Source organism: Xiphophorus hellerii, chromosome 16 (genome assembly GCF_003331165.1).
Source record: "Xiphophorus hellerii strain 12219 chromosome 16, Xiphophorus_hellerii-4.1, whole genome shotgun sequence".
Classification (NCBI taxonomy): domain Eukaryota; kingdom Metazoa; phylum Chordata; class Actinopteri; order Cyprinodontiformes; family Poeciliidae; genus Xiphophorus; species Xiphophorus hellerii.
Genome location: NC_045687.1, coordinates 10,076,356 through 10,098,820, shown reverse-complemented (window position 1 = coordinate 10,098,820; position 22,465 = coordinate 10,076,356). Strand labels below are relative to the sequence as shown.

Below are 22,465 nucleotides of genomic sequence, written 5' to 3'. Positions count from 1 at the left end.
ATTCAGTCTTGCCTCATTATAGTGATTGCCAGAAAATTACTACTATTAGCAAAGCCTCTGATGGAAATGGATTCTATTGATGCCCTGTGTGGTTTGAATGCTGTTATTTAATTTTAGGAGCCAGTTCTTAAAAGCCTCTCATAAAATACCCCATAAAAGCTGCCAGCAACATTTTGATCTAAAGAGTTATGATATGTATGTTCAATCTAATTTACAAATTATATAACGAATTCAGTGTGAAATGGGATTTATTTTCTTTTTAATAATTAAACATTGCAATACTGAACTCCAGTAAAGATATACAGTATATATACAGTACAGACCAAAAGTTTGGACACACCTTTCTAATTCAATGGGTTTTCTTTATTTTCATGACTATTCATAAGGCAAGAAATCCCACTTATTAACCTGACAGGGCACACCTATGAAGTGAAAACCATTTCAGGTGACTACCTCTTGAAGCTCATCAAGAAAATGCAGAGTGTGTGCAAAGCAGTAATCACAGCAAAAGGTTGCTACTTTGAAGAAACTAGAATATAAGGGGTATTTTCAGTTGTTTTACACTTTTTTGTTTAGTGCATATTTCCACATGTGTTATTCATAGTTTTGATGCCTTCAGTGTGAATCTACAATGTCAATAGTCATGAAAATAAAGGAAACTCATTGAATTAAAAAGTGTGTCCAAACTTTTGGTCTGTACTGTATATTTAAAGGTTTTGTTGGCTCTAGTGGCCTTTATTTGAAAGCAGTCTGACAGGAAAGAAGGCAAAGACATGTGGCAAATGTCGCCAGGCCAGGAATCGAACCAGCAACTACCGGCACGAGGACCAAGGCCTCAATACGTGGATCGTGCCTCGCCCCTGCGCCACCACAGCACCCCCATTAAAGACATTTGTTGAATAAGATTCATAATTACTGTTCCGTTGTAACAAACATAAAAATGTAAACCTGATAATCCTGTTGTTTTCAATCTTAGTAGGGCACTGTTTAATTATTTTACAATTTTTAAAAATATATATACTTCTTTATTTCTTGCCTCAGGTCTCTGACCAATGTTAAAATATGAGACGACCTAATCTTGATAAACTGTGTAACATGAATAAAGAAAAACACAAACTCTTTTTGTTACTCATATGTCTTCATGAAAACACCACATTTGGGTATTCAACAAATATAATATAAAATAATATAATATAATATAATATAATATAATATAATATAATATAATATAATATAATATAATATAATATAATATAATATAATAATACATTTTGTTACCCAGATGTGATTCTGTGTAACAAGCACTTGGGAACTCCTTATTTAAAGATGGAGAAAAAGAAATGCATGACATTTTATTCATTCAAACAAAAAGGTCCTTCTATTGAAGCAGCCACCTCAGTCCTAATTAGACAACATATCATTTTATATTGACTTTCACAATGATGGCGATTTACCCTGACCCAGCAACACACAACAACCCATTACATCCCATGCAACTGCTACAAAAAATAAAAACACATGAAAAATTTCCCCATACATTAGGATGACACCCTTGCAGTTTATGTTTGTTGGTATGTGAGAGCACATTTACAAGTGCATTAATGTTGAACATTCATGTGCTGAGGTTGCATGTTATATTTCATTTTATAGCATGCAGTAGCAGTACGCTTTTACATGAAAAAGAAGAGGCATAAATTCTAATTACTGCCATTCCAACAACTGGATGACAACACTGGAAAATAACAGATGCACAACCAGTTATGGCAACACACAGGAAGCATAAGATACACAAAGAAAACACCTGCACAGTCCCATAAACATGAGTACAACATTTGTAGCACACACTGAATTAATCAGCTCTAAGACAAATAGCTGAATAAATACTGTAGATAAGCAGATCGATATTTTACACTCAATTCATTTGAGTTCACATAGATGTCAAATTCCACACAGTTCCATAGCACACTGATTAAACTGGCACCACATTAATTCACTAAATCAATAAAACCAATCTGTCAAATAAATCAAGTTGCATGGATGACTGCAGCCAATTGGAGGGCAAGAACACATTAAAATTCCCTTGCTCCAACTGCATATCTATGTCAAGCAGGCAGCCCACTGATTTGCTGTGTGGATTCCACAATTTGCTGAATGAAAATGATTAATCCATGAAACAATAACCAGGGTGCCAAGAAGCCACATGGTAATTCTATAATGATCAAAGACTCAATTAAATCCTCTCCCATTCTGCTCACTAAATGTCTCAGTGGCAGCAAAGAATGTGTGTATGCAGTTTGTATTGTTATTTTGTGTCTTTTTGAATTGGTTAGTGCTGTAAGGTGACCAAGGTCACAACTTACTATTACAAATGTCTTTAGTGGTTTGGTTTATGTCTATTCGATATTAACTAAACAGAAGATTTGCCCAGCAAAAATTTAATTGTCAGTAACATCTGCTGAACAAAGATGCCTACAATCCTGTTACAATTGGTTTTTGACTGATTTTTCAATCACAATGTACTTTATCACATCATGAACCAATCTTTGGATTGTATAAAAATATTGTTTCAATATCTCTCCAGCTTCACATACATATCTTACTGGTTCTTAATAATTTTCTTAGATTTGTAACCCATGTCTTCCCATAAAAATCATTAGAAATCTACTGATTGGAATCTGCTACAAACCAAATAAGAATAGCAAAAGCAATTCAAAATTCTATGATGAGCTAATGATAAAAGTTGAGGATTTATCAGTTACCATGCTTCTAAGCAAAAACACTGTTTGCAATAATTTTTTGTTTTATTTCATCTCATTCTGAGCTGTGTAACACCAACATAAATGGCAAATTGAAAAACTGCTTTTTAACACCAGTTTTCATCACCATGCTAAGTTAATTTGATAAAACAATTATTCTCCCTTCTCAAGAAAGAGCTGGCTGTCCTGTGTACCATGCAGAGCAGAGGTTTATTTGCCGAATTTGCTGCATTAGTACAATAACTAACGCTGATTGAAATAACACCAGCAGAAGGTTAATATGCCTTAACACTCATTTACTTATGTAAATAGTGTCAGAGAGGTGATTTTATGATATAGCACGTGTAAGCAGTATTTTCCTGTGGCCTGTGTCCATATGTGCAGAGGAGCAGAGGGCACCAGGATTGGAGAAGTGCACCGTTGGGTAGTCTCAGGTGAGATGTGCAAAGTCCCAACATAATTATAATCCTTAATTAATCCAACCCGGATGTGCTCCCTCTTTCCCTCCTTCAAAGTTCATTGCTCTCTGTGTTTATAGACTCCTTCCATATTAGTGCAATTCCCACTCTCTGTTTAATCTGGCATTTTCCAGGTCTATGTATAATGCTCTGGGAGTTTTTGCAGCTGTTTATGAATACATATGTCCTATTTCAAATCTCTCTACTCCTTCTCCAATCCTTAGTTTATTTTTGTTCTGTTTTTTTTCTCAGCCTGCTTCCTTCTAACTCATCATGGAAAACAAGAAAACAAGCGTCTTCTTTGGGTCCCACACCTCTTCTTGCAGCTCGCAGCATGGAACAAAAGATGCACACACACAAACACACGCCCACCAGTCCAACACCAAATACTCTAAGGAGTGAGCTGCTGACACAAATACGAACCCACTGGAGCCATCCTCAGTGGAATGAGTCAGGTGAGTCTCAGGTTAACATTGCTGTTTATAGACATGTATTTGCTAATGCTAATGCCTGACCAGCTGTGTTTATAGACACAAAGTGATTGAGTAATTCAGCAGGCTGAGTTGCAGGCAAAGAGAAAAACATTGCGAATGAAGGTGTAATAAAGGAAAACTGAAGTCCTGCAGAAACTGATGAAGGGCCTGCACATGGCACTAAGCTGAGGATAATGAGGATAAAGGTGTCAGTATTGACACTGGTAGAATGAGAGCACCAGGTGTAAGGAGGAGTGACGACTCCTCGTGCCATTACTGCTCAGACTCCTGCTCTGTCCGTTTTGGAGCGAGCCAATTAGAGGAGCTCATGTGCCACTCCGCTCTAACTACTCTATCAAGCTATCAGAAAAACATAAGGATTGATTGGACAGGCAATTAGGTCAATTGATCCCTGCTTCCTTTCATCTCTGTGCTCCTCCTTTTTCAGATGGACAGGCTGGATGCAGAAAGCAGCTCCAATTATCTAAGGTTCAGGATTTAGCTTCCTCATGGTTCTCTTCATCTTTTCCTTAGTGTGAAACGGCCATTTTCCACCTCCTGACCTTGTCTTCACAAATTGAAACGAGGCAAACTTGTGAAAAAAAGTATAGACTTTTTACACACAAGCATATACTGTATATGATATATCTTGGCTCAGATGTCGCACAGAGAATAATGGAATTTCACTATACCAGGAAGCCCAATAAGAGAGACTACATGCAAAAGATGTAGAAGCTTCAAAATCCAGCATCCAGATTAACCATGAGATATCTTCTGACGCAGTATTCTATTGTTTGTTATAGGAAATTGCTATCACAATTGCCTATTAATGAGGCGCAATAAAACACCACCAATAGAGAGATAAGCTAACATTATTGTTAATGTCTGATTCACATGGCTAGATTTTAAAATTGTCAGTTGATTTTCAAAGCATGAGACACCCCACACATGACGATAAAAATTAACAGATATAACAGCTTAAGTTCTTTGGTATGTGGTGTATACTCACATGACAAAGACAACACGCCACACAGAAACATTCGGATATCAGAGGAGAAATCTCTCAAAGCCTCTCAAGATCTAACATGAGGGGGACAAGGAAGAAGCAATGGCGATAGTAGACTATTTTTGACAGAGAAATGACAATACTGGGTTTCCACCAAAAAACCTGCAAAGCCCAGTGGTGGAGGAGCCAGGGCAGTCCACCAGCAGCCCACTGTGTTTTTGTGTTAAAAAATTAGTTACAAAAATTCAAAGGTGCATTACCAGGCATCATAATTTAGGAATAATAGCGGCCAATAGGGAGGTGAAGGCACATTGCAATTGGTAAGCACCCCTTCACGCCCATTTCAATGCGTCAACTATAAACCTAGCTTACACTGTCGTTATTGTCCTTTATACTGGAGTATAAAAAAAACCCTAATTAAAATAAACAAACAATGCTTAGTCTGGTAGGTGGTACTTTTCTATTGGTTGTATTGGTACAGCTTGATGGTACTGTTTTCGAGTACACAACCATGTCACTCAGACACGCCTCTGTGGCGAGTCAAACGAGAATTGATTAATGGACAGCGAGCATTGATCAGTAGCGTTTCTAAGTTTTTACATGTGATTCATTTGCAATGTGAACATGGAGTGGAATGGGTCTCCTCTGCTCTCTGCTCTCTGCTCTGACTTCTGGCAGTTTGCAACAAGACAACTATGTGAGACTGGCTGCAGTGCTTGGGAAGCAGGAGGCGGCTCTCGGCAACACTCACTTCTCGCTTCAGTTGCTGTAGAGCGATCGGGGCTTTCACATGTCACCATGAAAGGCTCCAATAACACCAAAAAAAGTTGCTAGAATTGTCTCCAGTTTTGGAGAAAAAAAAAATCGCTAGTGGGGTCTGAAAAGCAGTTAATAGAGCAACAAAGTTGTTAAGTTGGCAACGATGCATTCCCTCGTCCTGACCACAACCCCTTTCACTCATCCCCCCTCTTGGCCTTGCTCCTCTGTGTGACATCGCCCACTTTGGTATAATTTTTTAAAATTGTTCTGGGTTGCAAGGTTATACTTTCACAAGTGGGTTAGCTACACTTTAAGATTGTCGGCATAAAAATCTTGCCCTGTGAACCAGGCATTAGCTGGAAACCTTGAACCAATACCCTTTGCCAAGGCTATAATGAAGTACATTGTGAACGTCATCTAATGGATATAAATATAAATGAACTCATGACTATTAAGGTGGTATACACCACAACAGTAATCAATGAAATGTGAAGTACAGTTTACCATGGTTTCACAGCATCACAGTTACAAAAATTTCATACTAAAATGTACAATATGATCTAATTTCTTTTATTTAAAAAGACATATGCAATAATTATTACAACAGCCACCAAGATAATGTGGTGGCTGTAATTTAAATGTAGCATAATGATGATTAATATTAATCTTAATATTAATCCGAATATTAATGTTATCCATTTATCTGCTAATTTATTGTGCTGAAGTTGATACAGGGATTTAAGCAAAAATATAAAACAAACGCTATCTAAATTTACCTGTAGTTTTTAGTGCTTATTGCAAATCATAACATATTTTTTGTCAATCTGCTAGTTACAAAGTAACACAACTACAGCCAGCTGTTGCTAGATGGTTAATTAGTTGTGATATAAGCTCTGTTATCAACCTTGTAGTCTACTCCTGAACAGAGATGCTGCTCCGAGCTTGCCATCTGTAATTTAAAATATGAAACATTTTACCAAAACGGATGGGTGACGCTCTGAGAGTTTAGTTTAATTTTGTAACCCAAAAATGTTAATAGGGCTAACTATTTGAGTCGCCCTGATAGCTGAATGGTCTGGTGTTTATTCTCTTAATTTTCTCTACAGTATCTATAAAATAGAGACTGGGAATTGAGAAAAACAGACTTCTATAAATCGGTTGTTAAAACTGCAGCTATACACCTTCTGACTCAGTATGTCCTTCCAATCTAAAAGAAAAAGTGCAAAAGTGAATGAAACAGTGTTGAGGCTGATTGGACACATTGATTGAGCATCAGTACGTCTTTTCTCTGCTGTACACCAAGCTGTCTCTCAGTCAATAGACACAACCAAAATACACCCGGCACTCAATCCAGTGTGTTGCTACATGGGCCAATCCAGCTAATTTAACACCCACTCCATTTATGAAAAAGAGTCCTCATCGATTTCTTCCCGTGCATGTGCTCTCGTTGCCCCTGTTCGTTTTTCGCCATCCCGGCGCCTACACACGCTCAAGGTTGGCAGCACTGAATTGGATTAGTGTGTGGTAGGGTTCCTGTAAGATGGGCTTTTCAAAACCCACACCTTCAGACTTTCTCCAAGAGTAACAGAGACCACAGAGCTGGTCGGGCTGCAGTTACATGCTGCTGCATGAGTGCATGGTCAGATTCATAGACAAATCCGCAACACAAACGCAGTGGGCTTCAAAATAGACACACTTTGCCTCTTGCTTTTCCACCTCATTGCCACAGAAAAGGGATTCTTAGTCCGTTAACCATAAACTATGCTTCCTCTCTGCTAATGTACTTCCCAGTCTTAATCCTTTTCTGTTTTATTCGTTGCACTCTCTTATTACTACATGTTTTGCAACCAACATCTAATCTAGAATTTAGGGTGAAAACAGCCAAAACATGACAAATAGCCCTTGAAGACATAATTGAGTATTTTTGATTACAATAATGAGTCAAGCACTGACCGTTGAAAACCATTTCCAGTGCGTTTGGTTGGCAGTGGTAAAATAGTGAATCACAATGACTGTCTTTAGAAATGTAATGGCTTTTCTGTATGGACAACTCTTATCAGGCGAGTGACAACTCCAGAACTGCCACTGCCAGGTAAGCAGTGCTTCCTCTGAACAGGGAGAGTAGAGAACAGCGATGAGGAACAAAAAAAAGCTGCTGGGTTAGTCAAAGGGAAAAGGTCCGACAGAGACGGAGCATTTCGACATTAGAAAAAAAGAACACAAAAGACCTCTCTTTGCCCGTGCACAAGAGATACGCAGGAGCGCACTACCTCATGGGACACTACAAATATAGACATGCATCCAACCACCACCACATTTTTCACTGCATAACTCCACCCAAATGAGATGGAATAGGCTGAAGCGAGCTCGGTAATCACAAACTGCAATGATACTATCAAAGACGTTTTGAGGGATTTTGTATGCTGAAGGAAAATTAGATTTTGAAGAAAGGTCAAAAATCCACATCTATGTACAATTCAATCTGGCAAAGGTTTGTTGTCTATTTATTACAGTTACAAATACTCATTAGTAACAACAAATCTCTGTAGACCATTGGCACGGTACCTTAAACAGATCAGGATTGGCAAATTGGCATGCAGGACTGGTAGTTTTAATCGGATTTTAAAACTGGCTGGAAACCTTTCATCATCAAAAGGCACCTCTGATCTTAGGACTTTTTAAATAAAAAAAAATGGAGTTGGCTTTATAAATCCTCTGCTCAGTCCTGGCACACACATTTTTACATGAAGTCTATAGTGGTATTCGAAAGAGCATTTGAGGTCACTTCAGCATTCAAACTTTAAAGGCTTGGCGTAATTTGAAATACACTGATAATAATGTAGAAAATATTTCAATTACTCATATGTTACCACATTTACACCACTGTACACTTAAAAATGTATCAAAATATTTCTGTTTAGATTAAGATTATTTGTTTTACATTATTGTTCATTCTCACCTAAAAACTGCATTTATTATTTGATTTGTGTCACCAAACAGCAATTTTTTCAAATTAATATTATGAGATATTTGGTTTTCATCTTTTTTTTCAGATCTTACGCAGAAAGAGTATTAACTGTAGTGCAATCGCTTGATTAAAGGAAGAATAAACAAATATAATTAATATAACTTTGAATTTAAAAATATAGTCCGAAGTTGGAAAAACTTAATTCCAATAACCAGAAAATACAAACCCAAACTCTGCAGCAAATATGCTGTTACAAAAGCGCATCAGCTATTTACATATAAAAGATATTTATTCTACGCAATTCAATATTTTCTATGAAGACTTGTACTTTTCAGTACATGTCTCTATAGCTGTGGTACAATAAAAACTTTTGCAGAATTAAAATGACACCAAAAGCTGTAGTCAGATTCTTCTCCTAACACAAAAGAATCCTGTCATTTTAAATAAATATTGATGCAATTTATGTAGTTTCTGAAAGAGTGTTGAGCATCAAGTTATTTTCTGAAACTTGCTTCAGTTCTGGGTTTTTCTGCATAAATTCTATTAAAATATTAATTTAGTCTGCCTTGAGAGAGAGCTGTAGGGGGTACATAAATATTGCATTAAATTGTAAGTAACAAAAATGCAAAGACAAGATATTAATATTTTTATGAATATAAAAAAGCAATATTATTCATATTCATATAAAGATTTATAAATTGACTATTTGTGCGTGCCGTGCACATATACAGTGCATGTACACACACATAGTTATGTACAAAGTATATCAGTTAACATATACAGTGAGCTAGTGCATTTAGACCTGAATACTATGAAAAAGTAATGTTTTTTTTGTGTGCGGGGGTGTGCGGGCGTGTGTGTGTGTGTGACCACTTTCTTTTAATATGGTTATCAAATCCAAGCAGCAAATCAACAGAGGCTAGGAAAACAAACACATAAAGACATAAACTTATTTTAGTGACCTATAAAGTCTGTGATGACCATTAATGACATGTTAATGTATGAATATTATTCAGCAACAGAAAACTGAGAATAATTTTTCTGATGGGTATGTGACGCACAGACAAGGGGGAAATAAATCCTTCTGTCTTCCTGGGGAGTGTGTTTGGCAGTAAACCAATTCCAAGCCTGCCTTCTTGAATGTCCAGATAACGCAATCAGACAGTTGCAATATTGCTGTTTTACCACCTGAAGAATTTGAATTTCATTCAGCCCCTTCAGAATAGTGGACTTGCCAATTTTTCCCAGAAATTGGCAGGACAAACACAATGCACCCCGGTGAAATGAGGAAAAGGCTTATAGGCTGAAAATAACTGCTTTTGGGGTCTGTCGAGTACGAGTCCTCAAGTTCAATTTTATCATGATGGCACAAAAAAAAACAAATGTTTAATTTCATCATCACTACAATATATGTTGTCGATGTGTTTTATTACATGCCTTAATATTAAATTGGGAATTAGTTCAGAAAGTAATATTATAATATCACCTCAGTTTTCATGACATGAATAAAAAACATTATGGGGTCGGATTGGATAAAAATTAGATATTATAATGTGCTCAGGCATGAGCCGATGTTACACACATTCTTTAATCTGGATTTTAATTTGGAAGACCGTAGTCTTCCAATACTAAAATCTAAAGGGAGTCAGTGGATAATGATTTGAAGACATTCTGGATTATTGGTGTGGGATTGAACAGAGCAGTTCACACTTAGCCCTGATGCTTATTCCCCTAATGCTCAATGAGATGCTTAATTTTGTTCCTCATGAAAATAAATGGAGAAGGTTAAAACACAACTGCATGCGTTTCACACTGAGCAACATTCAGTGATATCTCATTTTTAGGTAGTAGCTTACAGATAACAAATAAGCATTTTATCACTTTTACTGAGCGCTATTATCCACCCGCCTCTGTGTTTCGGTCACAATGCAGCTTTTACAGGACAAACTGCCCTTTTAAATCGCAAATAAAGTAAATTCATCAGAATGCGTTTTAGTGCGGCTCCATGGTGCGTTGAGCCCACAGCAAGATTCCCACTTCAAGATTCAGCTTATTCCCAAAACCCAACACGCATTTTAAACATGGAACGGATACATCAATAAACATAAAGTCGATAACGGTCAAACCGTAAAAAATAAATAAATAATTCAGGTTGAAGACCTCACAGACGCTGATCGGGGACCTCCGGTTTGTCCACAGTTCATAAAATTGCCGCGTTGGTATAACATGTACAGGAAATTTAAAAAAAAAAACACTGCTTCGGTCTTACCTCGATTTGTCCAATCTCCGTCTTCTTGGCTGCTCAGAGTGTCTCATTCATTCTGGTTTGTCTCCACAGCTGCCTCCTTCTCCCTTTCCCCCGCTCGGTTATCGCTCGTTTTCTCCTTTCTGGTGCCGTCTTCATGCGGATGCATAAGAATTAAATATTAATAGGCTGCTATCTTAAAGACAAACCGGAATATATAAGGACAAAGTGAAGGGGGGGGAAAGATCACCAGACCAAAAATATGAGAGCCGTAAAAGAAAATCCTTAAGGACAGAAGCAACTGTCACGAAAATGCGCCCGTCTGGGCATCAAAATAAATAACGACGACACCATCGTCCTGGTAGTAGCAATGACGACCCGCGAGTGACTACGACACTGGCGATGCCCGAAACGTGAAACTACGGAGGAACATTAACTGAACAGAAGTATCGTGCAGTCCGTCCGCCACTGCTACAAGGTATGAGCAAATGTGCCACCCTCGCAAAAAACGTCTGCATGCGAGCGGAGATCAGACCTTTGAATGTCTGATGCGCACCTCTTCTCGCTTTTTCCCAAACTGTCCACTCTTCCCCCTTCGAGATCACCCGTTTAAATCAGGGTACACAGGCCATATGCGGCTGCCTTGTGCGTCCTGACGCACAGAGCTCATCACTCGTCTCTTTCCCCTCTTTTGTCAGCAGGCAGCGCACACTCTCATCAGGACCATCCACATGGTATGTTCAACCTCAGCAGGTTTATGAGGCCTATTACACTCTAGTGCCTTCGTCACGGTACTGTTGGTAGCCTAAACATTTTTTTTCAAATAAGTTTCTACTACCGAGTCTGAGGTGATGCAGCTGAGCCCCCGTTGCTTGCTCACGTATAAGCAAGCAACGTGAGCAAGCACGTACAGATAAACCGCTGTCTTGGCACTGCTTGGGATCTTTTTATAGCTGTCGAGTTTTTTCTTTGTTGTTTTTTTTATTTAATTTTATTTTTTTCCTGGGGCTTTTGTCAGGTTTTTTGTTGTTTTGTTTTGATTTTTGAAGATATGGATCAGGAACCTTGAGAGCTAATTAAAATAGCTACTTTTGAGTGCTCTGCTAAATTACTTTAAATTCAATAATGTAATAATCCAGAATGAACTGCATGTGGCATAAATCGGGGTATGGCTGAGATGACTTGTGCAAGAGCTGAAACTCATTCATTCCAATGTGAAGACAATAGAATCCTCAGTAAATGAGTGCATGACAGGCAGCAACATGATTAATTTCTAAAGTCTGAGAATTATTGGGATGCAGGCTTTGTGCATTGATTGCCTAGAAAACGAATGATTTTAAAACAGTTTGGGAGCCGGTTAATTGAAGCCATTCAGCAACAGTTCATCTTAACTCCTATGCATGTAGAATTTCAATAGATTTTAACAGCGTTTCCAGCACAACAGCAGTGCTAAGCTCACAAGAAAATATTTCAGACTGAAGTAGTGAGCACTTGGTTGCTGTCACAGGTGGATTTCTTTTTTTTTTTAAATATAATTTTTCTAGTACACCTAAGTGAGGAGGCTGAAAACCCAAGATAGATTATTACACTGAGCTGAAGGAGTGTCATCAGTTAGCGCTTCAGGCAGTCGACATGCTGCTGGTGGGTTAAAGCAAAAAATATAACAGTTCGGGTAGTCAAAACTCTTCACTGGGGCATGAATCAGCCACTCCGTAGATACTGCGAGTCATGGCATGAAACACTGCAGCAATGTTGGGCTGTGTTGGAATTTCTTGCACTGGAGGTAAGTCAATAACAAAAATAAAGAGTGTATTTTGAAAAAATATATTATTAATAACATTCTAGAGTAATCTTCAAAGATTAAAGTTTTGTATGTCTTTTACAAAAAAAAAATCAGGAAAGTCAAGATGTCAAGAAAGAAAAGTCAAAAAAGTCAAGAAGTCAACATCATGGCAATTAGGGCTGTAAACAATTATTTTAGCAATCGAGTAATCTACCAATTATTCCAACGATTAATAAAGTAAAAGAATAAATAACATGATAAAGTTAAATACTGGTAAATATTGGCTATCAACGTCGGAGAAAATTTTCATATTTGTGTAGCTTAGAAAATTAATCTTACTTTTTAAGTTAGCCTGGACAAAAAATATACAAAAATCCGATATTCAATCTAATAATAAATCAGCAGCCTCACAAAGACACTTCTAAAAGGATGTCTGTACTACAGGTTTTAAGTTCATGTATTTGTATTCAATTTCATAGATTAACTCTGACTTTATCCTGCCATCTATATCTTTTATGATCATGCTAGCAGCACTTTCGTCACACAAATAGGAACTTATGCGTCACCCATTTGTTGTGACCGGAAACATATCAAACGTATTTTCCATTTCCTTCATAAAGCTACACTTACCATATGTATACAGCAGTGTTCAGTCTAGCCACTCCACCTGTATGAATACATCCGCCACGCACTTCGCCGCCGTTTGCTCCGCCGCCGTTTGCTCCGAACCAGCCAACAGACAGCAGCTCCGGGAAAAAGGCGGTCATATTCGCGCTTTTAGGAAACCCATCGCTCCCCGAAAAACGATGAAAACCCGGGGTGATTTCAGTGATCGTCAATCATTGAAATCACCCGTGGATCCGTACCAAAATTGAAAATTGGACATGTTATGCTGGTAGCACTTAGCATTCGTCAACAACTCTTAGACGGAAGTGGGAGCATTGCGTAACATTAATAATAGTCGGACTGGAACACGGCGCGCTAAACAATAAAACATAATTTGAGGAAGCTTAGAGGCAGATAATTTGCCCCGAGGAATTTTAATAATCGAGGTACTGGAATCATTTGAGGAGTCCTAACCACCCTAAGCAATGTGAGTTTCTGTGTTAATTTACGATATTTGATGTAATTTTGGAAGTGTTGATGCCTAAAACCAGCTGCTTAAGGTGTTTATTTTTTTGTTTTTGATTTGTTCTAACATTTTTAGAATGACATTCATAAATAAAATATTACTAAACGCTGCAATCAGTTAACTAAAATTTTTATTTCCAATGTTATCAAAAGATAAAAATAATGTTTTATTGTCTAAAGAAACTTAAGTTGTTTGGCTATAAGGAAAATGAAAGAAAACCATTCCAACTGTCAGGTTTTACGGCATAAAAGAACTGAATTAACTTTTTTATGCATCACAGCCAGGTAGTTAAAGACTTTTCAATTAAGCCCATATTTCTGTATTCAGATTGTTTTTTATTATTATTATTGGTCTGATGTATACTTACCGTAAATAGTTTTTTGTTTTGTTTTTCTATAAGCAGAAAACATTCATAATTAGCAGTGATGAAGGTTCATCTGCCACAAAAAGTAGAGTATAATGATAAATAAGTATAGGAAAATAAGGTTTTCCAATTTGAGATTTATGCTATTGAAAACTATAAGAACCTGTCACTGACAAGAAAATCATAACAAGACACCTAGGACAGGATGACCACATTTGCAATGTATTTTTCTGATGCATGAGGGAATGAACTTCTCCACATGCTTATTTAACATGTAGAACGTGCATCTCAATGTATTTAAGAGGGCAAAATTCTGCTCCTTTAAATCCAGTAAATCCATTGAAAAAATTTTGTTTGAAATGTTTATTTTAGATGAGGGGAATAATAACCTTAGATGAATCCAGGCAGGGTCTTGTCTCCAGGTGAACAAATGGTAAGCTGTGCTGCCAGATTAAATTATTTAACTTCCATATCACATGTAATAATTGCACCAGTGCACAGTGCATGTTGCGATTTTTCTCTCCACTCTGAAAATGATTTTGTCAGTTTCTATTATGATGGGTAATGTCACATTCTACTGAATAGGCTCCACGTGCCTGTGCCACTTAGCCCTCTATCATGCAGCACCTACTCTGGTATACTGCTCTCAAATTTAACCAATTGACCTTCATGGCTGCCTTACTCATAATGTCAGTAAAAGGTAACATAATGTAGTTTGCACTCTGTGAAGGTCTCACACTATATATATATATATATATATATATATATATATATATATATATATTTTTTTTTTTAAGAGTCAGACGATATAATGCAAAATTTGTATTGGTTACATAGATTGTTGACAAATTCAATGGACAGCCTAAATTACAAATAACCTATGGACTACAAATGAATATGGACTAATTTAAAATTTAAAGTCAGGCAAAGTCAGAGGAGTTATTCGTCATGCCCTGGTCTCTTAGCAACAACCACAGTGACTACAAATGAGCTGATTGGCCTACAAAACATGGGCATGGACAGGCAGTACAGACAAACAGTACTAATTCTTGCAGCAATTTACAAAAACATAAATGTGACTGAAGAAATACTTTCATTTCTTGTTTTACCTCTTCCATTTTGAATGTTAAATGAAAACAAAAAGTTAACATCTTTCTTTGTTCTTTTCTATCTTCCTTTCCTATCTGTAGTTCATTCTGTCTTCCTTTCTTTCTTTCTTTGTTTCTTTCTTTCTTTCTTTCAATTTCTTTAAATACAAAAATGTAAAGAAGGCTCCCTCAAATTTGTGTTCAATGTATTCAGCCAGTGTTCAAACATTATAGCTCACCATCACCACCCATTCTGGTTTACCAGGTTTGCCTCCCCTGCCACCGCATCCAAATCATTACCAGGTGGTGATCGGTTGAGAGCTCCAAAGTCAAAGCACTCAGGTGAGGGCTTGTGAGAATTCTCACTGCTCTCACCTGATGTCTCTGTTCCTGGGTAACTCCAGAATAGAATAGAGTCCAGTCCCCTGTCCAAGACTTGGGTGCCAGAGAACCACCCTGTGCACAAAGATGAGTCCAGCTGTTTCTGTTTGGCTGCATTGTGATCCGTTTTTATCTAAGAAAGTGATTCAGGTATATTTACTTATTTACTTGTCAAAATACATAGAGGACTTGTGCTCGAAGTAAGCACTTGTTTTGCTCTGGAGAGTAGAGTTGTTTTCACTGAGAGCAAATTCAGTCAGCTTTTCCCATATTTTTTAAAATCTGAGGTGCTGTTAAAATGCCCTTGTGTTCCCTTGTCTTCTATGTTGTTTTCTTTATAAATCGATGTCTTGCATGATAAAGTAGACTTGATCAACAAAGCAGCAGTGTGCTTGTTTGTCTGAATATTTCTTTTCCTCTGAAAAGGAAAATGTATTCATACAGCTGGCTTATTATAATTTGTTCTGGCTCATGTTTGATTAATGCCACTTTTTTTCTAGGTAGGTCTCATGTTTATGCGGCACCATTATTTATGTAACTCCTTTCTGTATTTGTAACTAGCTCCAATTTTCACCCTGATGAAGCTTTTTGTTTTACGCTGATTGACAAATCACATTTTTGGAGCAAATAGCAAAAGCAATGCTTTCTTCACAGAGCACTGTTTTGCACAATTCTGTGAGAAATATTGATAGTAATGTTGAGTTCATCAATTTTGGATCAAATGCTATGACTGTTTATAGCCGAAATTATGGTTTTTGGTTAAATCGTACCAAATGTGCAATAAAATTCCTCAAAATGTATTTCTTTGCACAAAGCTTTGAACTATGTGTACATTCCTTTTATGTTAATGACCTGCATTTACAATTGAAGGCCTGCAGGTGAAGGTATTAAATACAGTGGAGAAAAAGAACAAATGGAAACTGTGCCAAATATTTAGCCCTAACATGGATAGAAACCCAAGAAGGGGGTCAGGAGTCCAGTAAAACTAAACAGATATTAGCATCTGGGTTCTGCAAAGTGTTTGTGTAACTACTCTGCTTTAGTAGCAGCCCGTGAATTCAAGAGTGCTCTCTTCATCACCCTCTTTCCATCAGCCTATTCATGGTAAATGCAGCGTTTGAACATTTTCAAAAACTGCATTTCATAAAAAAATAAATAAAAAATACAAATTCTCTTCCTCTCTCTCATTTCTCATTCTCAATCTTGCTCTCTTTTTCTCTTTTTTTTACTCAATCTCTCCTCTGCTCCTCTCTTTTTGTAGTGCAGTATGACATAGTCCATTATCTGCTCTTAGTACTAATTGGTGTATTAACGCCGTGCTGTGGATGACACAGTGAGACAGAGGAAGAGAGAGCATGTTTGAGAGATTGAAAAAGAGAGAGAAAGGCAGACAGAGCATGAATATGGATGAGGCACAGGCAGGGCGGGAGAGCGGCTCTCAGGGAGGAAGGCAAAGAGTGAGAGAGAATGGAAGGCCAAGGTAAATCTTTTCAGCTACACAAGTGGTTAAGAGCAGCATGGCAAAATGACGAGTGAAGGGGAAAAAAAAGGATCCATCCTGTAATGGCTTGTTGTTTTTTTTTTTTGTTTTTTTTTAGCTGGCCTTTTCTGTATCCCTTTCTATTCTGCTCTCACAGTCACCACTTTCAACCCAATTATCCACTCTGCCTGGCGCCACTGGCAGCATATGGAAATGTAAATTACGGCAGAGATTTTTTTTTTTGTAAGATGTGGAAGGTAAGCAGCTCTTGAGGATTGGAAGAGTAGGAGGAAGAAATAGAGATGACAAACATGTGGAACTGAGGGGATGTTTTTTAATCCCAGTTGCTTGTCAGTATTGCTACTCCATCAGTTACACAAATCCACCCACAATAGGAAATTTAGTAGACGGAGGTGGATTTTTTTTTTATTAACACAAGATATTCAACAGTGTTTTATTAGAAAAAGTCATGATTTCTGCAAAGGTCTAAAATGAAATTATCATTTCTGCTTAGCATAATTTACCTACTAAGTATAGTTCAGCAATGCAAAGTTACAAGCTTGAAGATGCAGCAGATCATATTTAGCTGTGAGGCAATGCAATTTTGCTTTCTTTTGAACCATTAAAAACATGGCAGATGGCATCAATAGTACAAAGGATCATTTCTGGCTTTTCTGGTCTAAATCTGCTCTAGTGTTACATTTTGAAGACTTTTAAAAAACTTAATCAAAAGATTCTCTCACAGTTTGAAGGACATCTTGGAAGAAAATATTTGTGTAACAAAAGCGATTACTTTAAAGTGACTGTGAGTTAAGTAAAGATTGAGCTCAGTGCAAGATGTGTGATTATGTAATAAAATAGTTGAATCACACATTTTTTGTTGTCTCTAACAAACGCAACCATGCTGTTAATCATCGTCACAGTAAAATCTCGTTTTAATAAGCATAGTGCATAAAATAAAGCAAATGCTTGCATTGTCTGTGTGTCTCTTACCCTATTAATGAACCTAAATTGATGACTGGCAAAGATATATGAACATTTACACTACAGTAATCAGCCATGATATAACCAGCGTGGCTTCCCTAAGTGGTTTATGGCAATGCAGCCCAAGAATATGCAACAAAGTATGACAAAGTATCTCAGAGTTAGTATGCCTGTATGATGGTCAGAGCATACAGATAGAATTGATACAATGCATTAATCTGCAGATTCATTTCTTTGATCATCTCTGTAGCTGGAAATTTACGTGGAGATTTCTGCCCCCTAACAGCAAAATCAAGTTGTAACATTTAAAAAATAGATGACATTTTTCATCATTTTGATGATTTTGGCATCCACTTTCAGTTAATATAGCTACGTTTGAAGCAAGGGGTGAGTAACATTTCATCAGTATCAGATTCCCACAAAGACTGCTCATGTGTGCACAACAGCCAAACACACACTGGTGTCACTAACCTCTCAATGTGCTGTGGCTCTTTTTAAAGTAAAGTTTCAATCATTTAGCCCTGAAAAAAGCAGTGTAAATCTTTTGCTCTTATAGGTCTAGGTCAATGTACTAATGGCAGCAAAACTTACTGTTACAGGATAATGTTTATCCTCCGTCATCAGTGGCCATCCTAATTATCCCGAGCATTAACGTCAGGTCACATTGCAGGGAAGGAGGTGTAGTACAAAGGGGAGGGTGTGAGCAGCTTGTACACAAGTGTGATTGATAGCTGTAAGGCCCTCCTGCTGGCTCGGATTGGTTGTTTCCGTTCGAGCAGCGTATTTCTGCAGATGTGTACACTGGGAGGAGGTGGAGAAGTGTGATCTTTTCACAGATTATCTGTCTCATATACACTGTCATGACTTAGTTTTAACAACTATTTAAAAAAATTTTTTAATAAAAGTTACATATTGCAGCTTTGACATCATCAACAATAAAGAAACCAGCAAAAACTACTCTGATTCATTATTTAAGTATGCTACACATACAAATATAAACAACTTTTCTGTGCACACTTTTGGCTATTCATCAATTTTCTGTACCATGGGCATACAACCTACAAACAAAATTATTTACATGAAATGTAAATAAGAAAATAAGTTTTCTTCTGGTCAGTGTGCTGCACAAACATAACATTAATATGCCATACATGAAAAGTTTCATTCTCAGGGTCACACATGATTAGTGCCATGCTTGGATGTTTAACTTTATTATATCGTTATGCCACAGCAGTTGCATCACAGAGGTACGTATCCTCTGTGCTTAAGGGGGTTTTCCAGTCCATGGCCAGGATGTATGCCCTCTGGCTATTGAATAACAGCAGAATCTTGGGAAATAGAGATCAAAGTTGCTCATCTGCTCACACACATATGACAGCGAGACACATACAGTCTGATTAGTCAGATAAGCAGCTTCTCAGGGGTGTAGGCAAAATAGAGACGAGTGTTTTGTTCATTATCATTAAGATCTGCCTTTTCCTCTGTTCACCTCTCCACTTTCCACATGCTCATATTCCACCCCCGCAGTGCTGATGAATCCAACTTCTCAAATCTGCAATTTGCTCAATTATTTTCAATTATCCCACCATTGTTGCTACTGTCATTCCCCTTGGCTTAATTTTAAACAGAAATCACTTGTTGATTGACAGAACAGGCCAATTAGAGCCAAGAGAAAGCTTTAACCTCTATAGTAATAACTGGTGATTCCTGTCATGGAGACATTTTTTGTGCCCTTTCCACATAGGTGAAGAATTCACCTTGATGCATCCCTTTTCAATGTATAGCAATACTTCCTATCACAAAGAGACTGCAGGTTTAAAATGGAGTCATTGTCAGGTTGATGTGAATGACACAATAGTATCCTTTATGACTGTTGAAAAACTCAATGGTCACTGATAGCTTTAAAAGATATTGTTACTAAGGTATTATTTTCCCTCTAGTTAAAGGCTCTTATCTGTGTGACTTCACCCCATTAGTTTAACGGACTGCAGCTAAGTTTCAAGGCATTAGAAAAATCTGTTGCCAATGGGCTTGAGAGTCAATGATGAACTGCCATTGGCAATGAGAAGGAGATCCTCAAATTTAATAAATTTGTCCTTTTTGCAGCTTTGGTGCCTCGGTTTCGTCAGCATTTTTGTAGTAGCACAATCCAAGGTAGTTAGGAGAATCAATATATTTAACCTATACATTTTTTGTTGTATGCAAAATCAACTTTTTGAACTTACACTGTAATGTTCTCATCAAATGCATAGTTCAAGTGTTGTTTTCACTCACTATATTCATGCATGTTTGAGGAAGCCTTAGATCTCCCTCGGCAGCCATTTGGGGTGTTTTACAAAGTTTCTCACAATTGATTGCTGCTCCTTCAATGTGCCGTCTATTTCTCCGAAGCTCCACCTTGGAGATTCAGTGCCCAGCTGAGCTTCCATCCCACAGAGCATCTCTCCCTCATGCATCCCCACACAGCTCCATTAGACTAGTGGCAGCACCACTAACACTTCGTGGTGTTAGCAAACACCTGGTGGAACTTCATGTCTGCTGATCTTATCATACAAACTACACACACTTAAGAACAGTTGCAAGCAGCATCACTGTCCATGGACAGTTTGGGCATGGAGAAGCATTGATGTGATGACGTCATGAATGAGGAATGTTAGAAAGGGTATGAGGTTCTTAAAGAGACACGAGCCAATTTCAAGGTGCCAGATAAGGCTATAATGTGAAGTCAAATTTATTTTAAGTTGTTTTTGATATATACAGCATTTTCATAAGAACTGAAGGTACTTGATTGTGTTATAAAATGGCACTATGTGTCTGGAAAATATAGCTCCTTGTACATCACAGTTGGGATTTTGTTCTGAAGCTTGCAATCTTTCATTTTCTTCCTTTTTCAGTTATCATCATGGGAACAACCCATCAATTTCTTTTTTATCAGAGCTAAAGACATGTTTCCAAAATTTAAGGTTTTCATCACTGAGTGCATTTGCAAACTGTCACCTGTTTTATTGTGTTGCTCTTAGAGTAATGGCTTTATCTTTTGTTTAGTGGCCTTTCTGTCAATGTTGTTACAGGACTTGTTTAACTGTAGATAATGAGACAGTGTTATCAGTTTCCACCAGTATCTCACAGGTTGTTTTGCTTTTATTCTTGGGTTGATGTACAGATTTAAAACCTTCTTTTCTGGGACTCGTCCTCTAGAGCCGTTTGATGACTGGACATTCCCATGTTGTGTTTTTTTTTTCCATGTCATTGTTTGAGCTGATGAAGCATCTAGAAATTGTCTCCAAAAATGAGTCGAGACTTGTGGAGGTCCACACTTATCCTCTTTGTATCATGGCCGAACTATTTGATTATTCTTTTTTGTCACACAAAAAAGTAGTTTCTTAAAATGTCCCTTAAAGTAGCTCTCTATTTTCACTGCCACTCAGCTTGAATCATTTTGATAAAAAGCTTTACACAATGACATGATGACATCATCATTGGAACCTTTTCAAGACACTGTGCATGCAAAGCTCTGAATTTAAATTTGTGTCAATATCTGGTATGAAATATATATGTGCACCTTAAACACATTTTTATTAAATATACAGCAGGCATACAGTAACTTGTACATCATGATTGGTTTGAGTGTATTTCAAAAACCACTATGTACTAATGATACTAATGGTGCTAATGAAACATATTTTGTAATGGAAAGAAATATTTAAAATGCATGCATTTTATTAATATATCAATATGGTTCTATTAAATATAACATTCTATATTAAAATTGAAGTTCAACAAAAAAAAGGAACTTGCAGGGTTTAGGGGCCACAGCTCCCTGCTAAAATCCACTAATACTTGAGACCTCTAATAATGCTCATAACTGCCTATTTGATTAGTTCTCACTCCACATTTACTTTGAAATGCATTAATACACACAGTATAAAGAGTCTTAGCATAACCTCCAAAGCTAATATAAACCGTCTTCCTTATTTCGGTTCTTTGGGGCACAGCCAATAAGCACCAAGAAAAAAAGGCATTCCTGGATTGGTTGCTTTGCAAAAACAAACCAATAGCTTGTTAAGTAGTATCGCTCCTATATATTTTAGCTTCATATGATGAAATTTTCTTTTTCATATTTTTAATTATTACCAAGACAAAAGTGTTACATTAAACAGAAAAATCTGTGAAACCTGAGCCACAAATAGATGCAGGTTTACTGTACCTTTGTATAGTTAGACTTTTTCTATGCAAAAAGTTATGGTCAGTTATGTTATGTTTTTGTTTTTTTAGGTCACAACATAAACAGTTTATGCCAGTAAAAACAATACCACAATATGTTCTTTTGTACTTCCAAGTTCCAGGAATCATACCGGTTCTTTTTGTTTTGCAACTGACACCTTAACAGATTGTCACTAAATCCTCTCCTGTGAGACACCATTCATATTGCACAGAGCCATTGACTTGCATTCCTGTTTGTGATGAGGGGGGCTGTCTATGCAAGTGGTGGTTACACAAGACTCCCCTAACGACATTATGGGCCTAATGAGTTTTAATTGGGAGAAGATCTTAACTTGAAGACCTAATTGCATCTGATTAAAGACAA

The 22,465-nt window shown here is 37.2% G+C and overlaps 1 protein-coding gene and 1 long non-coding RNA gene across 3 annotated transcripts in view; one reads left to right on the top strand and one right to left on the bottom strand.

Moving 5' to 3' along the window:
- Positions 1 to 11,329, bottom strand: part of adgrl1a (adhesion G protein-coupled receptor L1a) — a 114,030-nt gene extending 102,701 nt beyond the window's left edge. For both annotated transcript variants that reach the window (XM_032588358.1, XM_032588359.1), the window contains exon 1: positions 10,690 to 11,329. The gene's annotated coding sequence lies outside the window, so the exon portion shown is untranslated. The remainder of the gene's footprint in view (positions 1 to 10,689) is intronic.
- The window catches only part of LOC116736133 (uncharacterized), a 34,684-nt gene continuing 23,529 nt past the window's right edge, over positions 11,311 to 22,465 (top strand). The window contains exon 1 of the long non-coding RNA XR_004342491.1: positions 11,311 to 11,399. This is a non-coding gene — a long non-coding RNA (uncharacterized LOC116736133). The remainder of the gene's footprint in view (positions 11,400 to 22,465) is intronic.